General features: G+C 43.7%; 1 protein-coding gene across 1 annotated transcript in view; it reads left to right on the forward strand.

Annotated features, from left to right (window-relative positions):
- Positions 1 to 4300: 4300 nt before the first annotated feature.
- TMEM91 (transmembrane protein 91) overlaps positions 4301 to 25608 on the forward strand; it is a 36589-nt gene continuing 15281 nt past the window's right edge. The window contains exon 1 of the mRNA XM_060783570.2: positions 4301 to 4823. The gene's annotated coding sequence lies outside the window, so the exon portion shown is untranslated. The remainder of the gene's footprint in view (positions 4824 to 25608) is intronic.

Consider the following 25608-nt stretch of genomic DNA (forward strand, 5'->3'; position numbering starts at 1 on the left):
AGCTTCAGCCCTCCAAGGTGTTTTGGACTTCAACTCCCACAATTCGTAACAGCCTGGCGGCTCTTTGGAATTGTGGGAGTTGAAGTCCAAAATACCTGGAAGGCCAGAGCTTGCCCATACCTGAGCTATATATATATATCCATCAATTTGAAGGTTAGACTTCAGCACCTTGGATAGTGCCTGTAGTTCCAGAGAAAACTCTCTATTCCAATGGTTCTCAGTCTTCCTAAACTTCCTGCTTGAGGCAACCCTGTGGAAGGGTGGGATTATTTCTTTATCTTTTTTATATATATAATATTTTTTTCATATCATATACAATTTAACAGTAAATAAACATCAAAAACTTCTTTGATCATATTTCTTATCATTATTTTTAAATTTCCATTACAGCTTGTGCTACATATAACTCTATCACACACCTTTTATCCAGTTATACCTATTGTATTTCTTTATAATTATTATTATATCATTTTCCCCCTCTTCCCCTTACCCTTAGTTTGTGCCCCCTCCACCAGGACCAACCAACTCATGTTGTTTCACCATTCCAAAATATTGTTTCTCTTGCTGGCTTATGCCCCTTTACCTCATTAAACACATACTCGATAAATTTTCCCCATATTTCCCAAAAGTCTGTTTGTTTACATATTCCCCTTTTAATTTTAATATTGCAAGTTGTTGTTGTTGTTCACTCGTTCAGCCGTCTCCGACTCTTCGTGACCTCATGGACCAGCCCACACCAGAGCTCCCTGTTGGCCGTCACCACCCCCAGCTCCTTCAAGGTCAGTCCAGTCACTTCAAGGATGCCATCCATCCATCTTGCCCTTGGTCGGCCCCTCTTCCTTTTGCCTTCCACTTTCCCCAGCATCATTGTCTTCTCTAGGCTTTCCTGTCTCCTCATGATGTGGCCAAAATACTTCAACTTTGTCTCTAGTATCCTTCTCTCCAATGAGCAGCCGGGCTTTATTTCCTGAAGGATGGACTGGTTGGATCTTCTCGCAGTCCAAGGCACTCTCAGCACTTTCCTCCAACACCACAGCTCAAAAGCATCTCTCTTCCTTCGCTCAGCCTTCCCTATGGTCCAGCTCTCACATCCGTGGGTTACTACAGGGAATACCATGGCTTTGACTAGGCGGATCTTTGTTGCCAGTCTGATGTCTCTACTCTTCACTATTTTATCGAGACTGGACATTGCTCTCCTCCCAAGAAGTAAGCGTCTTCTGATTTCCTGGCCACAGTCTGCATCTGCAGTCATCTTTGCACCTAGAAATACAAAGTCTGTCACGGCCTCCACGATTTCTCCCTCTATTTTCCAGTTGTCAATCATTCTTGTTGCCAAAATCTTGGTTTTTTTGATGTTTAGCTGCAACCCGGCTTTTGCGCTTTCTTCTTCCACCTTGATTAGAAGGCTCCTCAGCTCCTCCTCGCTTTCGGCCATCAGAGTGGTGTCATCTGCATATCTGAGGTTGTTAATGTTTCTTCCAGCCATTTTCACCCCAGCTTTGCATTCATCAAGCCCCGCACATCCTCGCATGATGTGTTCTGCATACAAGTTAAAAAGGTTGGGTGAGAGTATGCAGTATTGCAAGTTAGCTTATCATTAATAGCTATATTCCAAATTTCCCTATACCATTCTTCTAATTAAATTTCTTTCTTTTTTTTTCCTTCCAATTTTTTGCTATTAACAATTTAGCTGCTGTTATCAAATTAGAAACCAATTCTTTCTCCTCTTGTACGGGAATTATATTATCATGTATAAGTAATAAAGCTAATTTTGGTGTAATCTCAGTCTCTATTTTTATTATTGCTCTTATTTCTTTGAATATGCTTTCCCAAAATTTTTGCATAATGTTACATGACCACCACATATGAAGATACGTCCCTATTTCCTGACAACCTCTCCAACACTGATTTGAATATTTTTTATCAATCTGATTTAATCTAATAGGGGTTAGATACCACCTCCATATCATTTTGTAGTATTTTTTATTTCTTTATCATGTTAGGAGCAAACGAAACAGTTGTATTGCATTTTTTAACAAACAAACAAACAAAACACAAAGTTTGCAAGCTAGGTAGTTGATTAAATGTCATTTGACCAGTATCTGGCCACTTGGAGTGCCTGTGATGTTGCCGCAAGAAGGTCCTCCATGGTGCATGTGGCAGGACTCAGGTTGCATTGCAGCAGGTGGTCAGTGGTTTGCTCTTCTCCACACTCACATGTCGTGGATTCCACTTTGTAGCCCCATTTCTTAAGGTTGGCTCTGCATCTCGTGGTGCCAGAGTGCAGTCTATTCGGCGCCTTCCAAGTCACCTGGGCCTCTGTGTGCCCAGGGGGGAGTCTCTCATTCGGTATCAGCCATTGATTGAGGTTCTGGGTTTGAGCCTGCTACTTTTGGACTCTCACTTGCTGAGGTGTTCCAGCGAGTGTCTCTGTAGATCTTAGAAAACTATTTCTTGATTTAAGTCGTTGATGTGCTGGCTGATATCTAAACAAGGGATGAGTTGGAGATGTCACTGCCTTGGTCCTTTCACTATTGGCTGCTACTTCCTGGTGGATGTCAGGTGGTGCAATACCAGCTAAGCAGTGTAATTTCTCCAGTGGTGTAGGGCGCAGACACCCCGTGATAGTGCAGCATGTCTCATTAAGAGCCACGTCTACTGTTTTAGCATGGTGAGATGCGTTCCACACTGGCATGCATACTCAGCAGCAGAGTAGCATAGCGCAAGGGCAGATGTCTTCACTATGTCTGGTTGTGATCCCCAGGTTGTGCCAGTCAGCTTTTGTATGATATTGTTTCTAGCGCCCACTTTTTGCTTGATGTTCAGGCAGTGCTTCTTGTAGGTCAGGGCATAGTCCAGAGTAACTCCCAGGTATTTGGGTGTGCTGCAATGCTCCAGTGGGATTCCTTCCCAGGTGATCCTCAGAGCTCAAGATGCTTGTCTGTTCTTAAGGTGAAAAGCACATGTCTGTGTTTTAGATGGATTAGGGATCAGCTCATTTTCCCTGTAATAAGCAGTGAGGGCACCTAGAGCTTCAAAGAGTTTCTGCTCTACCCAGAGGTGGCCCTAGGTAATTTTCAATGGTAAGCAAACAGTATTTTGGCGCCCCTCCCCCCCCCAACCAATCACTGATATATATTTTCTGTTCGTCATGGGAGTTCTGTGTGCCATATTTGGTTCAATTCCATCATTGGTGGAGTTCAGAATGCTCTTTGATTGTACGTGAACTATGTTGTTGTTCATTCATTCAGTCGTCTCCGACTCTTCATGACCTCATGGACCAGCCCACGCCAGAGCTCCCTGTTGGCTGTCACCACCCCCAGCTCCTTCAAGGTCAGTCCAGTCACTTCAAGGATGCCATCCATCCATCTTGCCCTTGGTTGGCCCCTCTTCCTTTTGCCTTCCACTTTCCACAGCATAATTGTCTTCTCCAGGCTTTGCTGTCTCCTCGTGATGTGGCCAAAGTACTTCAACTTTGTCTCTAGTATCCTTCCTTCCAATGAGCAGTTGGGTTTTATTTCCTGGAGGATGGACTGGTTGGATCTTCTCGCAGTCCAAGGCACTCTCAGAACTTTCCTCCAACACCACAGCTCAAAAGCATCTCTCTTCCTTCGCTCAGCCTTCCCTAAGGTCCAGCTCTCACATCTGTAGGTTACTACAGGGAATACCATGGCTTTGAACTATACATCCCTGTAATTACAACTCGCATATGTCAAGATCTATTTTCCCCCAAGAGCACCTCAAGAGTGCCCCTGGGCAAAATCAACTATACTGCAAATGCTTACTTTGCGTAATGGGTTGAGCTGCCCCTGGTTGGGGGGTCACCACAACATGAGGAACTGTATTAAGGGTTCACGGCATTAGGAAGGTTGAGAATCACTGATTTACATCTTTGTTTGTGTGTGTTGTGGAGAAGGAGGAATCCCAGCTCCATCCACTCTCATTCATTAAAGAGTGCAGACCGGCACAATGGATTGAGAAATATTTTTGGGGAATGGTCCTCAAAATGCAAGACGTCAACTCTGCCAGCACTTTGGCTCCTGTTTATTTCCTTCTGCAAAGCAAAGAAACTCCCTCTCCATAGGGAACCAACAATTGTTCTTGCTTTCTCTGTGTTTGTGTTTGTGTGCTTTGCCAGGGTCTCCTCTCTCTTGCCTTTCCATCACTCTGTCTTTCCTCCCAACAAAGAAATCTGCCTTGGAGAGGGAAGCTGCCCCCAGTTTGCAACCCAACCCTCTCCTTCTTCTTCCTCCTCTTCCTCCTCCTCTTCAGATCTAAATCTGGGGGTGGGAAAGAAGGCAGGCAGCCGGGAAAGAGAGGAGGGGGGACTTTCCTCATGCCACCGCATCTTGGCAGCAGGCAGAGAGAGATGCTCAGAGGAGAGAGCACTGGATGGAAGAGGAGGAAGGCAAACACTGAGCCAGAAGCAGCAGCAGATCTGACAGGGGCTGTGCTTTGCTCCTTGCCCCTCCTTGCTATGGGTACCAGCTCCAGCTGAAAGCAAGCATCTGGCATTGACCAGGGCAACTGAGGACTGTTCTCTTCTCTCAACTCCTGGGAGGAGAAGAGGGGCAAAAGCATCCCTCTCAATGCACCCCTGGCACCACTGAGAAGTGGGAGAGAGACCACTTGAGGAGGTCTTCCTGGCTGCCATCTGGGGACACAGAGGAACTTTCCCCTCCCACTCATCCCTCTTCCCACTAAAGTGGGCATCGCAGGAGGAGACAGAGAGATGGGCACCTTTCCCCAAAGGATGTGGTCTGCATCGGTCTGGAGGGCAGCGAGCAAATGGTCACCGAGGGGACGCTGGCAGTGAGTGAGCGGTAAGTGCCTCTCTTTATGGACTTTGCCCAAAAGACCCTTTGAGAACAGGCTAGGATCCCATCTCAATAATAATAATAATAATAATAATAATAATAATAATAATAATAATAATAGAAGAAGAAGAACCAGTGGGGATCCCATCCGAATAATAATAATAATAATAATAATAGAAGAAACAGTTGAGATCCCATCTGAATAATAATAATAATAGTAATAGTAATAGTAATATTAATAGTAATAATAGAAAAACCAACGGGGATCCCATCCGGATATTAATAATAATAATAATAATAATAATAATAATAATAGAACCAGCTGGGATCCCATCTGAATAATAATAATAATAATAATAATAATAATAATAATAATAGAAGAAGAAGAATCAGTTGGGATCCCCAGGTGGTGCCATCTGAATAATAATAATAATAATAATAATAATAATAGAAGACGAAGAAGAAGAAGAACAGTCCTAGACGCTTGGGAAGTGTTCGACTTGTGATTTTGTGATATGAAATCCAGCATATATATCTCTTTTGCTGTGACATACTGTGTTTTTGTGTCAGAATAATAATAATAATAATAATAATAATAATAATAATAATAATAGAAGAAGAACCAGTTGGGATCCCATCTGAATAATAATAATAATAATAATAATAATAGAAGAAGAACCAGCTGGGATCCCATCTCAATAGTAGTAATAATAATAATAATAATAATAATAATAATAATAGAAGAACTAGTTGGGATCCCCAGGTGGTGCCATCTGAATAATAATAATAATAATAATAATAATAATAGAAGAAGAAGAAGAAGAACAGTCCTAGATGCTTGGGAAGTGTTCGACTTGTGATTTTGTGATACGAAATCCAGCATATATATCTCTTTTGCTGTGACATACTGTGTTTTTGTGTCAGCATAATAATAATAATAATAATAATAATAGAAAAACCAACTGGGATCCCATCTGAATAATAATAATAATAATAATAATAATAATAATAGAAGTAGTAGTAGAAGAAGAACCGGTTGGGATCCCATCTCAGCAACAATAATAAAAAATAATAGAAGAACCAGCTGGGATCCCATCTCAATAATAATAATAATAATAATAGAAGAAGAACTAGCTGGGATCCCATCTGAATATTGTTATTAGTAATAATAATAAAAGGAGAACCAGTTGGAATCCCATCTGAATGATGATGATGATGATAATAATAATACATGAAGAACCAGCTGGTATCCCATCTCAATAATAATAATAATAATAATAATAATAATAATAATAACAACAACAGAAGAAGAACTAGTTGGGATCCCCAGGTGGTGCCATCTGCTGCTGGCATCCCCTTCCTCCAAAACATAGAATCATAACATCAACCTGTTCTGTACCCAATACCAACCCCCAACCCCCCCCCCCCCCATGTACACCATGGTTAGAGTTCCCCATCCATTGTTTGCCTCAAAACAGCCTTCTGCTGATTCAGTTAGGTGCCACAACTGAAGGGAGATGTTGACAAGCTGGAATGAGTCCAGAGGAGGGCGACTAAAACGATCAAGAGTCTGGAGAACAATCCCTATGAGGAGCGGCTTAAAGAGCTGGGCATGTTTAGCCTGCCGAAGAGAAGGCTGAGAGGAAACATGATTATGGCCATGGATAAATATGAAGGGGAAGTCATAGGGAGGAGGGAGCAAGCTTGTTTTTGCTGCTGGGGAGACTAGGATGTGAAACAATGGCTTCAAACTATAGAAAAGGAGATTCCACCCGAACATGAGGAAGAACTTCCTGACTGTGAGAGCTGTTCAGCAGTGGAACTCTCTGTCCTGGAGTATGGTAGAGGCTCCTTCTTTGGAGGCTTTTAAACAGAGGCTGGATGGCCATCTGTCAGGGGTGCTTTGAATGTGATTTTCATGTTTCTTGGCAGGGGGTTGGACTGGATGGCCCACAAGGTCTCCTCCAACTCAATGATTCTATGATTCTATGGACCACTGTTTGGGGAGGATGAGGATTGTAATCCCAGTTGGTTAAGCTTTTGTCGGGATCTTTCCTCAGAAGGTCCCTTTAAGAGCCTCCCCAGGGGTGTCAACTTAATATACTTTCTGCAAAACCTCTGCTATACCATGCCCACAATCCCTCCCCACACACTTTATGCCGTGTTTCGAATTCAGCATCCATGCTTTGTCTGAAATCAGCATTTTGCTAAAATGGTGCCCTGTTGGACCGCTATCTGCGGAGGATGGGAGTTGTAATCCACACCACTGGATAGAAAGATCCTGCCTTTGGCATCCTCAGTCTTAGTTTCTCAAAGAGATGCTTTTTGGACCAGCTATTATATTAGGTCAGTGTTTCCCAACCTAGGGGTCAAGACCCCGGGGGGGGGGTTGTGAGGGGGTGTCAGAGGGGTCACCAAGACCATCAGAAACTACAACTCCCAAATGTCAAGGTCTATTTCCCCCCAAACTCCACCAGGGTTCGCATTTGGGCATATTGAGTATTTGTGCCAAGTTTGGTCCAGATCCATAATTGTTTGAGTCCACAGTGCTCTCTGGGTGTAGGTGAACTACAACTCCAAAACACAAGGTCAACCCCTTCTAGTATTTTCTGTTAGTCACGGGAGTTCTGTGTACCAAGTTTGGTTCAATTCCATCATTGATGGAGTACATAATGCTCTTTGATTGTAGGTGAACTATAAATCCCAGCAACTACAACTCCCAAATGTCAAGGTCTATTTTGCCCAATTTCCACCAGTGTTCACATTTTGGCATATTAAGGATTTGTGCCAGACCCTTCTAGTATTTTCTGTTAGTCACGGGAGTTCTGTGTACCAAGTTTGGTTCAGTTCTATCGTTGGTGGAGTACATAATACTCTGATTGTAGGTGAACTATAAATCCCAGCAACTACAACTCCCAAATGTCAAGGTCTATTTTCCCCAAACACTATCTGTGTTCATATTTGGGCATCTTGAGTAACGTGTGAATGTTTCAATTGGGCACCTTGATTAGCATTTAATGACCTAGCAGTTTCAAGGTCTGGCTTCTTACTGCCTAGGGGAAATCTTTGTTGGGAGGTGATTAGCTGGCCCTGATTGTTTCTTGTCTGGAATTCCCCTGCTTTTGAGTGTTGTTCTTTATTTAGTGTTATGACACCTACCTCCAACGGACAAGAGTTCTTTCTCCCACCCTGGACATTTCCACAAATATATGAACCCAATTTTCCTAGTTTCCAGCAGACCTCACGAACTCAGAGGATGCCTGCCATAGATGCAGACCAAATGTCAGAAGAGAATGCTTCTGGAACATGGCCATACAGCTTGTAAAACTCACAACAAACCAGTAATTGTTTATAATCTCTGCGGGAGGAAGGGGTTAAAAATAAAAGCAAGAAAAATACATTTTTACTTCTCTGGTTCCAAGCCTTGCGGTGGTTGTCTCCCACCCCCACATTCTCCAAATAGCCTGTATTTTTGGGATGGCTTACGCACTTTCCAGCAGGTGTGTGGGATGGGAAAGCGAGGGCAAAGCTCTAATGCTCTCCCCTGCTTACTCTGTGGGCTTCCAGGGAGAAGCAAAGTACAACTGAAAGCAGGTGGGAGGAAGAACAAAAAAGGAGATTGAAATGTAGCTTTAGATCTATATATTTATGCTAGAGTTGGAAGAAACCTCATGGGCCATCCAGTCCAACCCCATTCTGCCAAGAAGCAGGAATATTGCATTCAAAGATCCCCTGACAGATGGCCATCCAGCCTCTGTTTAAAAGCCTCCAAAGAAGGTGCCTCCACCACACTCTGGGGCAGAGAGTTCCACTGCTGAACAGCTCTTTCAGTCAGGAAGTTCTTCCTAACGTTCAGATGGAATCTAATTTCTTGTAGTTTGAAGCCATTGTTCCGTGTCCTAGTCTTCAAGGCAGCAGAAAACAAGTTTGCTCCCTCCTCCCTATGATTTCCCCTCACGTATTTATACCTGGCCCTCATCATGTCGCCTCTCAGCCTTCTCTTCTGCAGGCTAAACATGCCCAGCTCTTTAAGCCGCTCCTCATAGGGCTTGTTCTCCAGACCCTTGATCATTTTAGTCACCCTCCTCTGGACACATTCCAGCTTGTCAATATCACTCTTCAATTGTGGTCTAACCATGGCAGAATATTAGATGTCCTCTCTCTGCATGCTTATTTGGATTTGTATGTACCTTTAAATACAAACAGTTATTTATAATATATAATAATATATATCCACAAATATATAAACCCCATTTTCCTAGTTTCCAACAGACCTCATAACCTCTGAGGATTTTTATTTGTCGTGTCAGGAGCGACTTGAGAAACTGCAAGTCGTTTCTGGTGTGAGAGAATTGGCTGTCTTCAAGGATGTTGCCCAGGGGACGCCCGGATGATTTGATGTTTTTATCATCCCTGTGGGAGGCTTCTCTCATGTCCCCGCATGAGGAGCTGGAGCTAGAGGGAGCTCATCTACCTCTCCCCGGATTCGGACCTGCAACCTGTCGGTCTTCAGTCCTGATGGCACAGGGGTTTAACCCACTGCGCCACCGGGGGCTCCGACCTCTGAGGGTGCCTGCCATAGATGCAGGTGAAACGTCAGGAGAGAATGCTACTGGAACATGGCCAATACAGCCCGGAAAACTCACAGCAACCCAACAAACAGTAATAGATGCTCCCTCCTCCCTATGATTTCCCCTCATGTATCTATACCTGGCCCTCATCATGTCTCCACTCAGCCTTCTCTTCTGCAGGCTAAACATGCCCAGCTCCTTAAGCCGCTCCTCATAGGGCCTGTTCTCCAGACCCTTGATCATTTTAGTCACCCTTCTCTGGACACATTTTAGCTTGTCAATATCTCCCTTCAATTGTGGTGCCCAGAATTGGACACAATATTCCAGGTGTGGTCTAACCAAGGCAGAATATTGGGTGTCGTCTTCTCTGCATGCTTACTTGGATTTGTATGTACGTTTAAATACAGACAGTTATTTATAATATATAATAATATATATCCACAGATATATAAACCCCATTTTCCTAGTTTCCAACATACCTCACAACCTCTGAGGATGCCTGCCATAGATGCAGGCGAAACGTCAGGAGAGAATGCTACTGGAACATGGCCAATACAGCCTAGAAAACTCACAGCAACCCAACAAACAGTAATAGATGCAGATAACCTGTTTTCCTGATAATAAGACCCCCCGGTATGATTTTTTGCTCGAAATATAAGTCCTACTTCAAAAATAAGCCCTAGTTACTGTTCACTATTGAAAAAGTTAATTTAAATAGCGTCCAGACAGCTATACATAAGCCCTAAAACATATTTTGGAGCAAAAAGGAAATACTTTCAGGGAAACAGGATATATGTATTGTGTCAATAGCAGAGCTGGCATGATGGGGAGCTTCCTGCTGGGATGTGGAAAGGCATTGGGTGGCAGCCTTGCACAAGTCACACTCTCTCAGCCTCAGAAGAAGGCCATGACTAACCTTTTCGAAGTAAACATTGTGAAGGAAACCCTTTATAATTTGGCCTTAAGTGGAAAATGATTTGAAGTTACACAACCAGAACCGATATCATATATGTGCTGGAATAAATGTAAACAACCTTGCATCCTGGTTTTATGGGGAAAGCTTGGATAGAAATGATAAAGAGAGGTAATGTTGTATAGTGGTGTTCAGCATTAGACTAAGGGCCCTTCCAGACAGACGCTATATCCCAGGTTTTCTGTTTATCCCAGATTATCTGCCAGTGTGGACTCATATAATCCAGTTTAAAGCAGAAACCCTGGGATCATATCCTGCGATATAGGGCCTGTCTGGAAGGGTCCTAAGGTCCCTTATACACTGCCATATAAAATCAAGATTATCTGCTTTGAACTGGATTATATGACAATGTAGACTCATATAATCTAGTTCAAAGCATATAATGTGGATTATCTGCTTTGATAATATGGATTATATAGCAGTATAGAAGGGTCTTAGGATTCTGGAAAGCATCGTTCAAATCTCTACTTAGCCAATACGAAACCCACCGGCTGACCTTGAGCAAGTCACACTCTCTCAGCCTCAGAGGGAAACAAAAGCAAACACAACCTGCCAAGGAAACCATAGAATCGATTTGCCTTTGGGTCGTCTAAATCGGACACGGCTTGTAAGCATACAACAAAAATAAACGGTGATAATCTGTTGTGGTTGTATGCCTACAAGCTGTTAATTAAGTTAATAATTGTGACGGCAATTACAATATCTGGGGATTAAGCTCCTTTGGGAAACTGAAAATCTGTCAATCCAGAGAGAAATGGAGAGAGAGAAAGCAATTGTAAAGAAAGCCTCGGAGAAGCAGAGCAAATCTTGCCTGGTATCCTCCTTCCAAACCAGCCAGCCGAAGGCTTCTTGGAAGCTCACAAACAGAGCAAGAATGGAAGAAAGTTCACACTTTTTCCCCATTAATTCTCCTTTCCATTAGTATACTGCAGCATTTCTCAACCTGGGGGTTAGGACCCCTGGGGGGGGGGAGTCGTGATGGCGTATCAGAGGGGTCACCAAAGACCATAAGCAAACATACTATTTTCAGTTGATTATGTGGGTTCTGTGTGCGAAGTTTGACCCAATTCTATCATTGGTGGGGTTCAGAATGCTCTTTGATTGTAGGTAAACGATAAATCCTAGCAACTCCAACTCCCAAATCTCAAGGTCTATTTTCCCCAAACTCCACCAGTGTTCGCATTTGGACATATTGAATATTCATGCCAAGTTTGGTCCAATATTTTCTGTCATTGGAGTTCTGTGTGCCAAGTTTGGTTCAATTCCATCTCTGATGGAGTTCAGAATGCTCTTTGATTGTAGGTGAACTATAAATCCCAGCAACTACAACTCCCACATCTCAAGGTCTATTTCCCCCAAAATCCACCTATGTTCACAATTGGGCATATGGAGTATTTGTGCCAAGTTTGGTGCAGATCCATCATTGTTTGAGTTCATGGTGCTCTCTGGATGTAAGTGAACTACAGCTCCCAAACTCAAGGTCAATGTCCAGCAAATCCTTCCAGTATTTTCTGTTAGTCATGGGAGTTTTGTGTGCCAAGTTTGATTCAATTCTATCATCGGTGGAGCTTGGAAAGCTCTTTGATTGTAGGTGAACTATAAATCCCAGCAACTACAACTCCCAAATGACAAAATCAATCCCCCCAACCAGTATCCAAATTTGGATGTATTGGGTATTTGTGCCAAATTTGGTCGAGTGAATGAAAATACATCCTATGTATAAGGTATTTACATGACAATTCATAACAGTAGCAATATTACAGTTATGCAGTAGCAACAGAAATAATTTTATGGTTGTGGGTCAACACAACATAACAAACTGTATTAAGGGGTCGCGGCATTGGGAAGGTTGAGAACCACTGGTATACAGTGCATTTGGATTTTAGGGAGGCTGTGCTTTGGTACATGGAAGTCCCTGCTGCCTTTGCCATGTTTCTGACAATCCCTCCAGATGTGGGTGTTGTTAGTTGATGTTGATGTCTAGCACATCTGGGAGGGCATCAGGTCAGGGAAGGCTTAAGTCAGTGTGGCTAATAATCACGACACAACAGCTTTTGGCAAACCGCTCCATTGTGAAGCTGCCTAATCCCATTGTGTAAGCTTTCTGATAGATAGAGTGCTCCTCATCAGCGCCGTGAAAGGAGTGTTATAATGATGCGTCGCAAGCTGTGCCTTCCTCGGTTGTGGAGAAATATTGCCGACTCCAAACAGATGGCCTTCTCAGATTGAGAAATCTGTCTGGAAGGTTCAGAAACCGGGGTTGAAATAGATCTGCTACCCGTCGCCACTGCCATTGAGTGTTACCATCAGCTTGGAAACACTGCTTGTTTTGGACTGTACCTCCTAGAATTTCCAGGCCATTTGGGGGATTCTGTGAACTGCAGTCCAAAAAAAAGTAACTTTCCCACACTCAGAATGCTACTCTAGATTTCTCTTCCATGCTAACACTATTCATACATAACACACAATTAGGAATTACATCTCCTTATTGTCCTACTTACACTACCATATAAGGCAGTTTGAAACTGTATTGTATTGTGAGTATATTATTATATTATTTGAAACACAACAAGATGAGTTCACAGCAAACCAGATCACTCTGCTGGCCGTTGTATTGGATCACGCGTTGGACACTTCTCAAGTGTCTAGGACTGTGTGATGTATCGGCTAATAATGCGTGCAGATCCCAGTAAGGTGGCCTTCTGCAGCTGGCAGCTGGTAATTTTGTCAGCGCCGATTGTGTTTAAGTGCAGGCCAAGGTCTTTAGGCACTGCACCCCGTGTGCCAATCACCACTGGGACCACCTTGACTGCAGTTCGATCATTTAAATCCTCATATCGTGTCAGCTTTTCCATTTGTTTCTCTTCAATCCTGCTGTCACCTGGGATTGCAACATTGACAATCCATACTTTTGTTTTTTAACACGAACATGAGGTCAGGAGACTTGTGCTCCAAAACTCTGTCAGTCTGGATTTGGAAGTCCCAGAGTTCATTTTCCGTAACCTTTTCAGGATTGTGATCCCACCAGTTTTTGTCGCAGGCAGATGGTATTTGTGGCACAAGTGCCAATGGATCATCTGAGCAATGATGTTATGCCTCTGCTTGTAGTCTGCCTGTGCGATCTTCTTGCAGCAGCTGAGGATATAGAATCATAGAATCATAGAATCATAGAGTTGGAAGAGACCTCATGGGCCATCCAGTCCAACCCCCTGCCAAGAAGCAGGAATATTGCATTCAAATCACCCCTGACAGATGGCCACCCAGCCTCTGTTTAAAAGCTTCCAAAGAAGCAGCCTCCACCACACTCCGGGGCGGAGAGTTCCACTGCTGAACGGCTCTCACAGTCAGGAAGTTCTTCCTCATGTTCAGATGGAATCTCCTCTCTTGTAGTTTGAAGCCATTGTTCCGCGTCCTAGTCTCCAGGGAAGCAGAAAACAAGCTTGCTCCCTCCTCCCTGTGGCTTCATCTCACATATTTATACATGGCTATCATGTCTACTCTCAGCCTTCTCTTCTTCAGGCTAAACATGCCCAGCTCCTTAAGCCGCTCCTCATAGGGCTTGCTCTCCAGACCCTTGATCATTTTAGTCGCCCTCCTCTGGACACATTCCAGATGAAACAATAGATATGATCTATTGTTTCATCTGCTTCCTTGCAGAGTCAACATTTGGGATATTATTATTATTATTATTATTATTATTATTATTATTTGATACACAGCAAGATTAGTACACAGTAAACAAGATCACTATACTGGTTTTTATATTTGATCACACATCGGACACTTCCCAAGTGTCTCAGACTGTGTGATGGATCGGCGAATAATGCGTGCAGTGTATTGTCAAAGGCTTTCATGGCTGGTATCACTCAGTTTTTCAGGCTGTATTGGCCATGTTCTAGAAGCATTCTCTCCTGACCTGACAACCTCTGAAGACGGCTGCCATAGATTCAGGAAAAATGTCAGGAGAGAATGCTTCTAGAACATGGCGATACAGACCGAAGAACCTACAACAATCTTATGAGTGCAGATCTGAGTAGAGTGCAGCTAACAGGCAGTAATTTTGTCACTGCCGATTGTTTTTAAGTGCAGGCCAAGGTCAGTGCCGATCACCACTGGGACCACTTTGACTGGCTTGTGCCAGAGTCTGATCTTTAAATTATCATCATCATCATCATCATCATCATCATCATCATCATCATTATAATTATTTTTTATACCTTGCTTTGTCTCTCCTGAAGGAGACTCATATGGGGCAGCTCAATGTGATTAACTGCATTCTATGAGTGTACACTTTCCAAATAATGTAGTTTCAAACTGCATTACATGGCCGTGTAGAGGTATCCTTAGTCTGATCTAAGTGCAACTGACACAAGTATGAGCTTAAGTCAGCATTTCTCAACCTGGGGGTCGGGGGAGGGGTGTCACGAGGGGGTGTCATAGTAGTCGCCAAAGACCATTGGAAAAAGAGTATTTTCTGTTAGTCCTGAGGATTCTGTGTATTAAGTTTGGCCCGATTCGATCATTTGTGGGGTTCAGAATGCTTTTGATTGTAGGTGAACTATAAATCCCAGCAACTACAGTTCCCAAATGCCAAGGTCTATTTTCCCCAAACTCCGCCAGTGTTCACATTTGGGCATATTTAGTTTGGTCCAGATCTATCATTGTTTGAGTCCACAGTACTCTCTGGATGTAGGTGAACTACAACTCCAAAGCTCAAGGTTTGGAGTTCACCCACTAAAGCCCACCAAACCCTTCCACTATTTTCTGTTGGTCATAGGAGTTCTGTGTGCCAAGTTTGGTTCAATTCCATTGTTGATGGAGTTCCAAATGCTCTTTGATTGTAGGTGAACTATAAATCCCAGCAACTACAACTCCCAAATGAAAAAAAAAAACCCAACCACATCATTATTCAAATTTAGGCATATCAGATATTTGTGCCAAGTTTGCTCCAGTGACTGAAGATGTATCCTGCATATCAGATATTTACATGACGATTCATAATAGTAGCAAAAGTACAGTTGTGAAGTAGCAACAAAAATGCTACTTCACAGGAGGAATGGTATTAATGGGTCACAGTGTTAGGAAGGTTCAGAACCACTGACTTAAGTTATATAGCTTTCTTCTCAGCTAGAGATTAACACAGAAGGCAAAACATCTGTGGAATAGTAGAGGTTGTATTGTCGAAGGTTTCTGTGGCCGGAATCACTGGGTTGTTGTAGGTTTTTCGGGCTATATGCCCATGTTCTAGAAGCATTCTCTCCTGATGTTTCGCCTGCATCTATGGCAAGCATCCTTAGAGATTCTGACCTCACAAACTCTGAGGATTTTTTTTTTTGTCGTGTCAGGAGCGACTTGAGAAACTGCAAGTCGCTTCTGGTGTGAGAGAATTGGCCGTCTGCAAGGACGTTGCCCAGGGAACACCAGGATGTTTTGATGTTTTGCCATTTTGTGGGAGGCTTCTCTCATGTCCCTGCATGAGGAGCTGGAGCTGATAGAAGGTGCTCATCCACCTTTCCCCGGATTTAAATCTGTGACCTGTCGGTCTTCAGTCCTGCCAGCACAGGGGTTTAACCCACTGCGCCACAGGGGGCTCCAACTCTGAGGATGCCTGCCATAGATGTGGGTGAAATGTCAGGAGAGAATGCTTCTAGAACATGGTCATATAGCCTGAAAAACCTACAACTATAGCAGAGGTTGTTTAACAGTAGCTCCGGCCATCTTTAGAAATTGGATTCACTGACTGGAGATGATAGACGTTGTAGACCAACATTATGTCAGGGTGGACACAGCTTCCCATTCTTTGTTGTGGTGTCACTCAGAACCACCATATACGTAGCCATCCAAACAATCCATTTTCCTTCCATTATGTAATGTGTTGATATGGTGGATATGGAGTGCAAAAACATGGACACCACACAGGTGAATGCATTCGAAATTTCCACTGGCAGCATAGGTCTATCGGAGGACTGCAAAGCCTGCAGCGAACCTAGGTTCGCGGCAATGTAATGTGTGAATGGGACTAATTTTTGCAAAACCTGCATCAGATTTCTAGATTGATCTTTAAAATTTGAGCATCTGGTTTTAAATGCCATTCCGGAGCCTTGAGTCCGGACGTTTGGTTAATTAAAATGCTTGGCTTATTTGCTCTCTCTTGCCAGCAGCAGGCTGTGAAAGAAGACGAAGAAATGCGTCGACTGGAGTATTTCGCCCTTTGTTTTTTAATGCCATTTCTCTGGTTTTATTGTATTTCTTTCCCTTCTGTAACACAAGCCTGGATTGTTCAAGGGCGAGATTAAGGAAGACAGTAGAACGCCTCCGCAATCTGGGCAAAAACTGGAGAAAAAGGCAGAGGAATTCAAACAAGGAGTGAAATGAGATGCTGAATTGCTATAGATTTGAACAGGAAGAAGGAAGGGGAGAATGGAAACGTAACCATAGCTTTTAGACGGCCTGGATTTTCTTTTTGCATGAGCTTTAACAGATATAGGTTGGATCTACACTACCATTGCATTGAACTGTATTATATGGGTGTAAATCAGTGTTTTTCAATCTGGGGGTTTGGACCCCTGAGGAGGTTGCAATCTGGGGTCTCCAAAGACCACCAGAAAACACAGTATTTTCTGTTGCTCATGGGGGTTCTGTGTGGGAAGTTTGGCCCAATTCTATCATTGGTGAGGTTCAGAATGCTCGTTGATTGTAGGTGAACTATAAATCCCAGCAACTACAACTCCCAAATGTCAAGGTCTGTTTTCCCCAAACTCTACCAGTGTTTACATTTGGGCATACTGAGTATTCGTGCTCTTTGATTGTAGGTGAACTATAAGTCCCAGCAACTACAACTCCCAATAGTCAAGGTCTATTTCCCCCAAACTCCACCAGTATTCACATTTGGGCATATTGAGTATCTGTGCCAAGTTTGGTCCCAATCCATCATTGTTTGAATACGCAGTGCTCTCTGGATGTAGGTGAACTACAACTCCAAAACTCAAGGTCAATGCCCACGAAACCCTTCCAGTATTTTCTCTTGGTCATGGGAGTTCTATGTGCCAAGTTTAGTTCAATTCCATTGTTGGTGGAGTACAGAATGCTCTTTGATTGTTGGTGAACTATAAATCCCAGCAACTACAACACCCAATAGTCATGGTCTATTTTCCCCAAACTCCACCAGTGTTCACATTTGGCCATATTGAATATTAGTGCCCAGTTTGGTCCAGATCCATTGTTGTTTGAGTCCACATTGCTCTCTGGATGTAGGTGAACTACAACTCCCAAACTCTAGGTCAATGCCCACCAAACCCTTCCAGTATTTTCTGTTGGTCCTGTGAGCCAAGTTTGGTTCAATTCCATCGTTGGTGGAGTACACAATGCTCTTTGATCGTTGGTGAACTATAAATCCCAGCAACTACAACTACTAATAGTCATGGTCTATTTTCCCCAAACTCCACCAGTATTCACATCTGGGCATATTGAGTATCTGTGTCAAGTTTGGTACAGATCCATCATTGCTTGAGTCCACAGTGCTCTCTGGATGTAGGTGAACTAGAACTCCCAAACTCAAGGTCAATGACCAACAAGCCGTTCTAGTATTTTCTGTTGGTCATGGGAGGTCTGTGTGCCAACTTTGATTCAATTCCATTGTTGATGGAGTTCAGAATGCTCTTTGATTGAAGGTGAACTATAAATCCTAGCAACTACAACTCCCAAATAAGAGAATCAACCACCTCCCCAACCCCACCAGTATCCAAATTTGAGCATATCAGTTATTTGTGCCAAATTTGGTCCAGTGAATGAAAACACATCCTGCATATCAGATATTTAGATTATGATTCATAACAGTAGCAAAGCGACAGTTCTGAAGTAGCCACGAAAATAATGTTATGGTTGTGTGTTCATCACAACATGAGGAACTGTATTAAGGGGTTGTGGAGCTAGGAAGGTTGAGAATTAGTGGTCCATCGTTGTTTGAGTCCACAGTGCTCTCTGGATGTAGGTGAACTACAACTCCCAAACCCAAGGTCAATGCCCACCAAACCCTTCTAGTATTGTCTGTTGGTCATGGGAGGTCTGTGTGCCAACTTTGATTCAATTCCATTGTTGATGGAGTTCAGAATGCTCTTTGATTGTTGGTTAACTCTAAATCCCAGCAACTACAACTCCCAAATTACAAAATCAATTATCTACCTCACCAACTCCACCAATATTCAGATTTGGGCATATCGAGTATTTGTGCCAAATTTGGTCCAGTGAATGAAAACACATCCTGCATATCAGATATTTAGATTACGATTCATAACAGTAGCAAAACGATGGTTCTGAAGTAGCCACGAAAATAATGTTATGGTTGTGGTTTCATCACAACATGAGGAACTGGATTAAGGGGTCATGCCGCTAGGAAGGTTGAGAAACACTGGTCTAAATGCATTCAAAGAAAGCTCATTTGAAAATAAGAAGTCTTAAAAGATGTGTTTTCGAAGGCTTTCATGGCTGGAATCACTGGGTTGCTGTGAGTTTTCTGGACATGAGGAAGAACTTCCTGACTGTGAGAGCCGTTCAGCAGTGGAACTCTCTGCCCCGGAGCGTGGTGTAGGCTCCTTCTTTGGAAGCTTTTAAACAGAGGCTGGATGGCCATCTGTCGAGCGTGCTTTCAATGCAATTTTCCTGCTTCTTGGCAGGGGGTTGGACTGGATGGCCCATGAGGTCTCTTCCAACTCTTTGATTCTATGATTCTATGACTGTATGGTCCTGTTCCAGAAGCATTCTCTCCTGACGTTTCGCCCACATCTATGGCAGGCATCCTCAGAGGCTGGGAGGTAACAATTTCTGAGGATGCCTATCATAGATGTGAGTGAAACAGCAGGAGAGAATGCTTCTGGAACATGACCATACAGCCCAGAAAACTCACAGCAACCCAGTCCTAGAGATGCGTCTGTATTTCTTTTTTCTCTCCCTTTTATGCTGCAAAGCTGCTTGTGTGAAAACTGGCGTGCATTTTGGTCTTTTAGGAAAGCGCATTGCTGTGAGTCATTAAAGCTATACTCCAAACCCCCCAAACACGTACAGCAACCCATAAAGTGTTGGCACAGTTGTAGGTTCCTATAACCGAGGCGCATCAAGCAAGCTGAAGCCCATCACCTTGGTATCAGGTTTCCAAAGCAGTTTCACAGCCCACTTATTCCTCTCCGGAGAGTCCCACGCAAAGCAGATGGTGCATCAAGACCCCGGAGGTGGGTTTTGCCCACATATGGGTGAATCATCATTTGCGCCAGCCAATTTTATCCTCCTTGCAGTACCTCCAGGGGAGATGATGCTTCTCCTGGAGAGGCGGTTTGGTTCATGTACGAAACACACCATCATCCACATACAAAGCATGCGTGCAGCTGCTTTTATGTTCTGGGACACTCTGAGAACCCACGCAAACATATGAAAGAATACATCAAAAAAAGCAAAGTAGCTTGGTGTTGTCGATGGCTCTCATGGTCAGAATCACTGGGTTGCTGTGAGTTTTCCAGGGTGTACAGCCATGTTCCAGAAGCATTCTCTCCTGACGTTTCACTCATATCTGTGGCAGGCATCCTCAGAGGTTGTGAGGTCTGTTGGAAACTAGGCAAGTGGGGTTTATATATCTGTGGAATAATGTCCAGGGTTGGAGAAAGAACTCTTGTCCATTTGATGCAAATGTGAATCTCGTAATTGGCCACCTTGACTAGCATTGAATGGCCTTGCAGCTTCAAAGTCTGGCTGCTTCCTAAACTGGGCTCTACAGGACAATGGGTACTTCACCACAGGCATGAGAAGAGCTACAAGACCAAGAACAGCCCATTTATGACCAAGGGCTGGACTGGGTTGTTGTAAGTATTTCGGGCTATATGGCCATGTTCTAGAAGCATTCTCTCCTGAAGTTTCGCCCACATCTATGGCAGGCATTCTCAGAGGTTGTGAGGTCTGTTGGAAACTTAAGTTTTATATATTGGTGGAATGTCCAGGGTGGAAGAAAGAATTCTTGTCTGTTCAAGGTAGGTGTTAATGTTGCAATTGGCCACCTTGATTAGCATTGAATGGCCTTGCAGCTTCAAAGTCTGGCTGCTTCCTAAACTGGGCTCTACAGGCCAAGGGATACTTCACCACAGACATGAGAAGAGCTACAAGACCAAGAGCAGGCCATATATGACCAAGGACTGGATTGGGTTGTTGTAGGTTTTTTGGGCTATATGGCCGTGTTCTAGAAGCATTCTCTCCTGACGTTTCGTCCACATCTATGGCAGGCATTCTCAGAGTTGTGAGGTCTGTTGGAAACTTAAGTTTTATATATCGGTGGAATGTCCAGGGTGGGAGAAAGAATTCTTGTCTGTTCAAGTTAGGTGTTAATGTTGCAATTGTCCACCTTGATTAGCATTGAATGGCCTTGCAGCTTCAAAGCCTGGCTGCTTCCTACCTGGGAGAATCCTTTGTTGGGAGGTGTTAGCTGGTCCTGATTGTTTCCTGTCTGGAATTCCCCTGTTGTTTGAGTGTTGCTCATTATTTACTGTTCTGATTTTAGAGTTTTTTTAAAAAAAATACTGGTATTTGTTTTCCTAATTTCTTGAATGTTATGGTATACATGGTGTCACATTGGTTAATTCTGCCCAAAGACTAACGAGGAAAGTGTCAATATGCAAACATTTTCCCGGCAGCTCTCTCACCCTGAGATTCTCCCTACCTTCTTCCTTCTTCCCTGCAAACCTGCCTTTTCTAAACGCCATTGCCTTTGTCCCATTATGTCTTATGAATGCGCCCTGAGTCCATTGATGTGTCAAAACCCAGCAGTGAGCCAGCTGAGGACAGGCAGGGATAACACCATTGATTCCTCCTCCCTTCAATATTTTGAAGCTAGAAAAAAGAAGATGAAAAGCACAAGAGAGGCTTTCTATTTTAGCTCGCCCACCTATGCTTCGGAGAAAGCGGTGGCAGCAAATCATAAGAGTTCACTGGCACCGCCATCCAAACCCAAGCTGGGTTAATGCCTTCTCCCCCTCTTCTACTCCTTACTCCACAATAAACCCAGTCCCTGCATGATTCCCAAGGGTATATCTACACCAGGTATGGGTAGACCCAGGCCCTGGGCCCAGATGCAACCCCTTGGGCTCTTTTCTCAGGCCCTCCTCTCTCACCATCCTATCCTTCCTTCTCTCTTTCCTTCCTCATTCCCTCCCTCTTTCTCCTTCCTTTCCACCTTTTCGTCCTTCCTTCTCTTTCCTTCCATTCCCTCTTCCCTATGTTATTTTCCTCTTTCTTTCTCCCTCCCTCCTCCTTTTCCTTCCACCCTTTCGTCCTTCCTTTCCTCTCTCCCTTCTCCTTCCTTCCTTCCTTCCTTCCTTCCTTCCCTTTTGTCTTTCCTTCCTTGTCTCTTTCCTTTATCCTTCCTTCTCTTTCCTTTCTCCTTCCCTTCCTCTTTCTCCTTCCTTTCCACCTTTTCGTCCTTCCTTCTCTTTCCTTCCTCCTTCCCTCTCTTATTTTCCTCTTTCTCTCTCCATCCTCCCTTCCCTTCCACCCTTTCATCCTTCCTTCCCTCTGCTCCTTCCTTCCTTCCCTTTTGTCTTTCCTTCCTTCTCTCTTTCCTTATCCTTCCTTCTCTCTTTCCTTTCTCCTTCCCTCCCTCTTTCTCCTTCCTTTCAACATTTTCATCATTCCTTCTCTTTCCTTCCTCCTTCCCTCCCTACTTTCCTTTCTCTCCCTCCCTCCCTCCTTCCCTTCTCCCTTTTGTCCTTCCTTTCTTCCCTCTCCCCCTTTCTCCTTCTTTCCTTCCTTCCCTTTTGTTTTTCCTTCCTTGTCTCTTTCCTTTAGCCTTCTTTCTCTTTCCTTTCTCCTTCCCTTCCTCTTTCTCCTTCCTTTCCACCTTTTCATCCTTCCTTCTCTTTCCTTCCTCCTTCCCTCCCTTACTTTCCACTTTCTCCCTCCCTCCTCCCTTCCCTTCTACCCTTTCATCTTTCCTTCCCTCTCTTCCTTCTCCTTCCTTCCTTCCTTGCTTCCTTCCTTCCTTCCTTCCTTCCTTCCTTCCTTCCTTCCTTCCCTTTTGTCTTTCCTTCCTTCTCTCTTTCCTTTATCCTTTCTTCTCTTTCCTTTCTCTTTGCCTTCCCCTTTCTCCTTCCTTTCCACCTTTTCATCATTTCTTCTCTTTCCTTCCTCCTTCCCTCCCTTACTTTCCTCTTTCTCCCTCCCTCCTTCCTTCCCTTCCATCCTTTCGTTCTTCCTTCCCTTTTGTTTTTCCTTCCTTCTCTTTTTCCTTCCTCCTTCCCTCCCTCTTTCTCTTTCCCTTCCACCTTTTTGACCTTCCTTCTCTTTCCTCCCTCCCTTACCTTCCTTTTTCCTCCTTCCTTCCTTCCTTTCCACCCTTTTGTTCTTCCTTCCCTCTCTCCCTCTTTCTCCTTCCTTCCTTCCTTTCTCCCTGCCTCCCTTCTTTCATCCTCCTTTCCTTCCCTTTTGTTTTCCTTCTTTCTCTCTTTACCTTTCCTTCTCCTTTTCCTTCCTCCTTCCCTCCCTCTTTCTCTTTTCCTTCCACCTTTTTGTCTTTCCTTCTCTTTCCTCCCTCCCTTACCTTCCACCCTTTCATTCTTCCTTCCCTCTCTCCCTCTTTCTCCTCCCTCCCTCCCTCCCTCCCTCCCTTTTCTTCCCTTTTCTTCCCTTCCTTTCCCTTCCACCCTTCATCCTCCCTTCCTTCCCTTTTGTCTTTCCTTCCTTCCCTCTTTCCTCCCTCCTTTTCCTTTTATCCTTCCCTTCTTCCCTTTCTTTCCTTCCTCTTTGCATTCCCCCCTTCCTTTCCTCCCTCAGCCATTTAAGTGGGCCTGAGGCTGTTAGGAATTGTGGGAGTTGCAGTCCAAAAAACACCTGGAGAGCCCAAGTTTGCCCGTGCCCGACCTATGTAGTGTGAGAATTTTGGCGTTCCAGGCACCCTTGTGGTGTAATGGTTTGAGCCTTGGATTATGATCCTGGAGATGGATTTCTTCTCGTTTGAAAGAGGGAAGAAAGAGAGAGAAAAATAAGGATTTCCTAGCAGAATATAAAACAAAGCAATGAGAAGTCAGGTGCCTGAAGTGGAGATAAATAACAGAAGGGAGTGCGGAGACATGAAAGAGGGAAAGCCATTTCATTGCCAAGGCTACCAGTTGCAATACCGACCGCAACGCGATTGCCCAAAATAATAAAAAATAAAGAACGAGTAGATTTGCTATTCAATGACTCACAGCGTTGTACACCATAAAACACAGCCCATCGACTGAGCGTGCAAACGCGGCCCGTTTTCGACACTGTTTTAATGGCTCGGCAAGCGCATGGAAACAGCTTGTCTGCGCACTGTTCATAATTCTGTTAGTAAGACAGGTTACAGCCAGGAGGCAAAGGAAGGCTTATTAAATCCATACCGAGTTCTCAGGCCCATTCACACCACGCAGTTATTAGGATTCATTCCACTTTACCTTCCTTACCCCCTAAATGTCCAAACTTATAGGATAAGTTACAATTCATTCTCTGCCATTGTTTTGTCTGTATAATGCCCCAGTTTCTCAGTTTCCTCCTTTGTCCACAGCTCACTTCAATTGATACAAACCCCAATTCAAACTGCAAAAGCAGTTTACACTTAATGAAGTAAACATGCAGAATAGGAGGAGGAAAACTTATCTTCTTGTGTCTAGTTCTGCTTAGAATACACTTTGAAAAATGTTCTGTTCCTGGTTGGAAAGTGTTGTTTCCTGTTTAATTGTGTGCTGCTTTTTTTGACAGTAGTTATTATACTCCAGAAACTTCATTTTTGTGGCTGCCATAAACTATGTCGAATTGGCAGAGACTCAATAAGGTAGTCACTGAAAAACTATTGCAAAATGTACTGCAGTGTCGTACACCAGAGCAGGAACACCTCTGACCTTAAACACCACACCAGCTTGGTAAAACCAGCAAGTAGTTTATTGTAGAATGTATGTAGGCAAAGCAGTAAAAAATAGCAAAACAGTAAAAGTCCAAAATCCAAAATAGTCCATAAGCTTCAAAGGGAAACAAGATCTATTAGTACATAGAAATCCATGAAGTAAGGCACTTGAAACCATGGAACAAAACCGCAGGAAAATCCCCTTAAGCTTGGCAAATACTTGATACATGAAATACAGAACACTTGAAATTGTAGTTGCCGGTTGTGTCCATTCTCAACCAATCAGAGCATGGACACAACCAGGCTTTTTACTAGCTGAGAAACAGAAAGAGAGAGAAACTTCAGCTCCCATCACGCTCCGTCAATGCTCGTCCTTGTTGTACACCAGAGCAGGAACACCTTTGACCTTAAACACCACACCAGCTTGGCAAAATCAGCAAGCAGTTTATTGTAGAATATATGTAGGCAAAGCAGTAAAAAATAGCAGAACAGTAAAAGTCCAAAATCCAGAATAGTCCATAAGCTTCAAAGGGAAACAAATAGGAGCCCACAGTGGTGCAGTGGGTTGAACCCCTGTGCCAACAGGACTGAAGAGCGACAGGTCACAGGTTCGAATCCGGGGAGAGCGTGGATGAGCTCCCTCTATCAGCTCCAGCTCCACATGTGGGGACATGAGAGAAGTCTCCCACAAGGATGGTAAAAACATCAAAACATCCAGGTGTCCCCTGGGCAACGTCCTTGCAGACAGCCAATTCTCTCATACCAGAAGCGACTTGCAGTTTCTCAAGTCGCTCCTGACACAACCAAAAAAAAGGGAAACAAGATCCACGACTACATAGAAATCCACGAAGCAAGGCACTTGAAACCATGAAACAAAACAGCAGGAAAATCCCATAGGCAAAACTTAAGCTTGGCAAAAACATGGTACATGAAACACAGAGCACTTGAAAGCAAGACTGTGATAAAATAACAACGTTGACTCGATTGAGGCAACTGTCTCTCATGAATCATCCAGAACCTAAAACTGAAAGTAAAGCATTCTTCTTGATTTTCCCACCAGATAACAGTTTGTTATCTTTCTTTTGGTGTAGACCAGTGATTCTCAAACTGTAGGTCCCCAGATGTTTTGGCCTTCAACTCCCAGAAATCCTAACCTGGAGGGCTTAAGTTTGCCCATATCTGGTGTAGATTCATACAATGCACTTCAATTTAAAAGAACCAGCATCTTATGCAAGGCAGCATCTTCTTCCCAGTTGTGTAGCCTCACCAGAAGGACCTTTATGCGGAACTGAGTTCTTTTGGGCAAAATCTAGCAAAAATGCAATAACACCAGAGGATTTAGATCCTGATAGG

The sequence above is a fragment of the Anolis sagrei genome, chromosome X, assembly GCF_037176765.1.
Source record: "Anolis sagrei isolate rAnoSag1 chromosome X, rAnoSag1.mat, whole genome shotgun sequence".
NCBI classification, from domain to species: Eukaryota; Metazoa; Chordata; class Lepidosauria; order Squamata; family Dactyloidae; genus Anolis; species Anolis sagrei.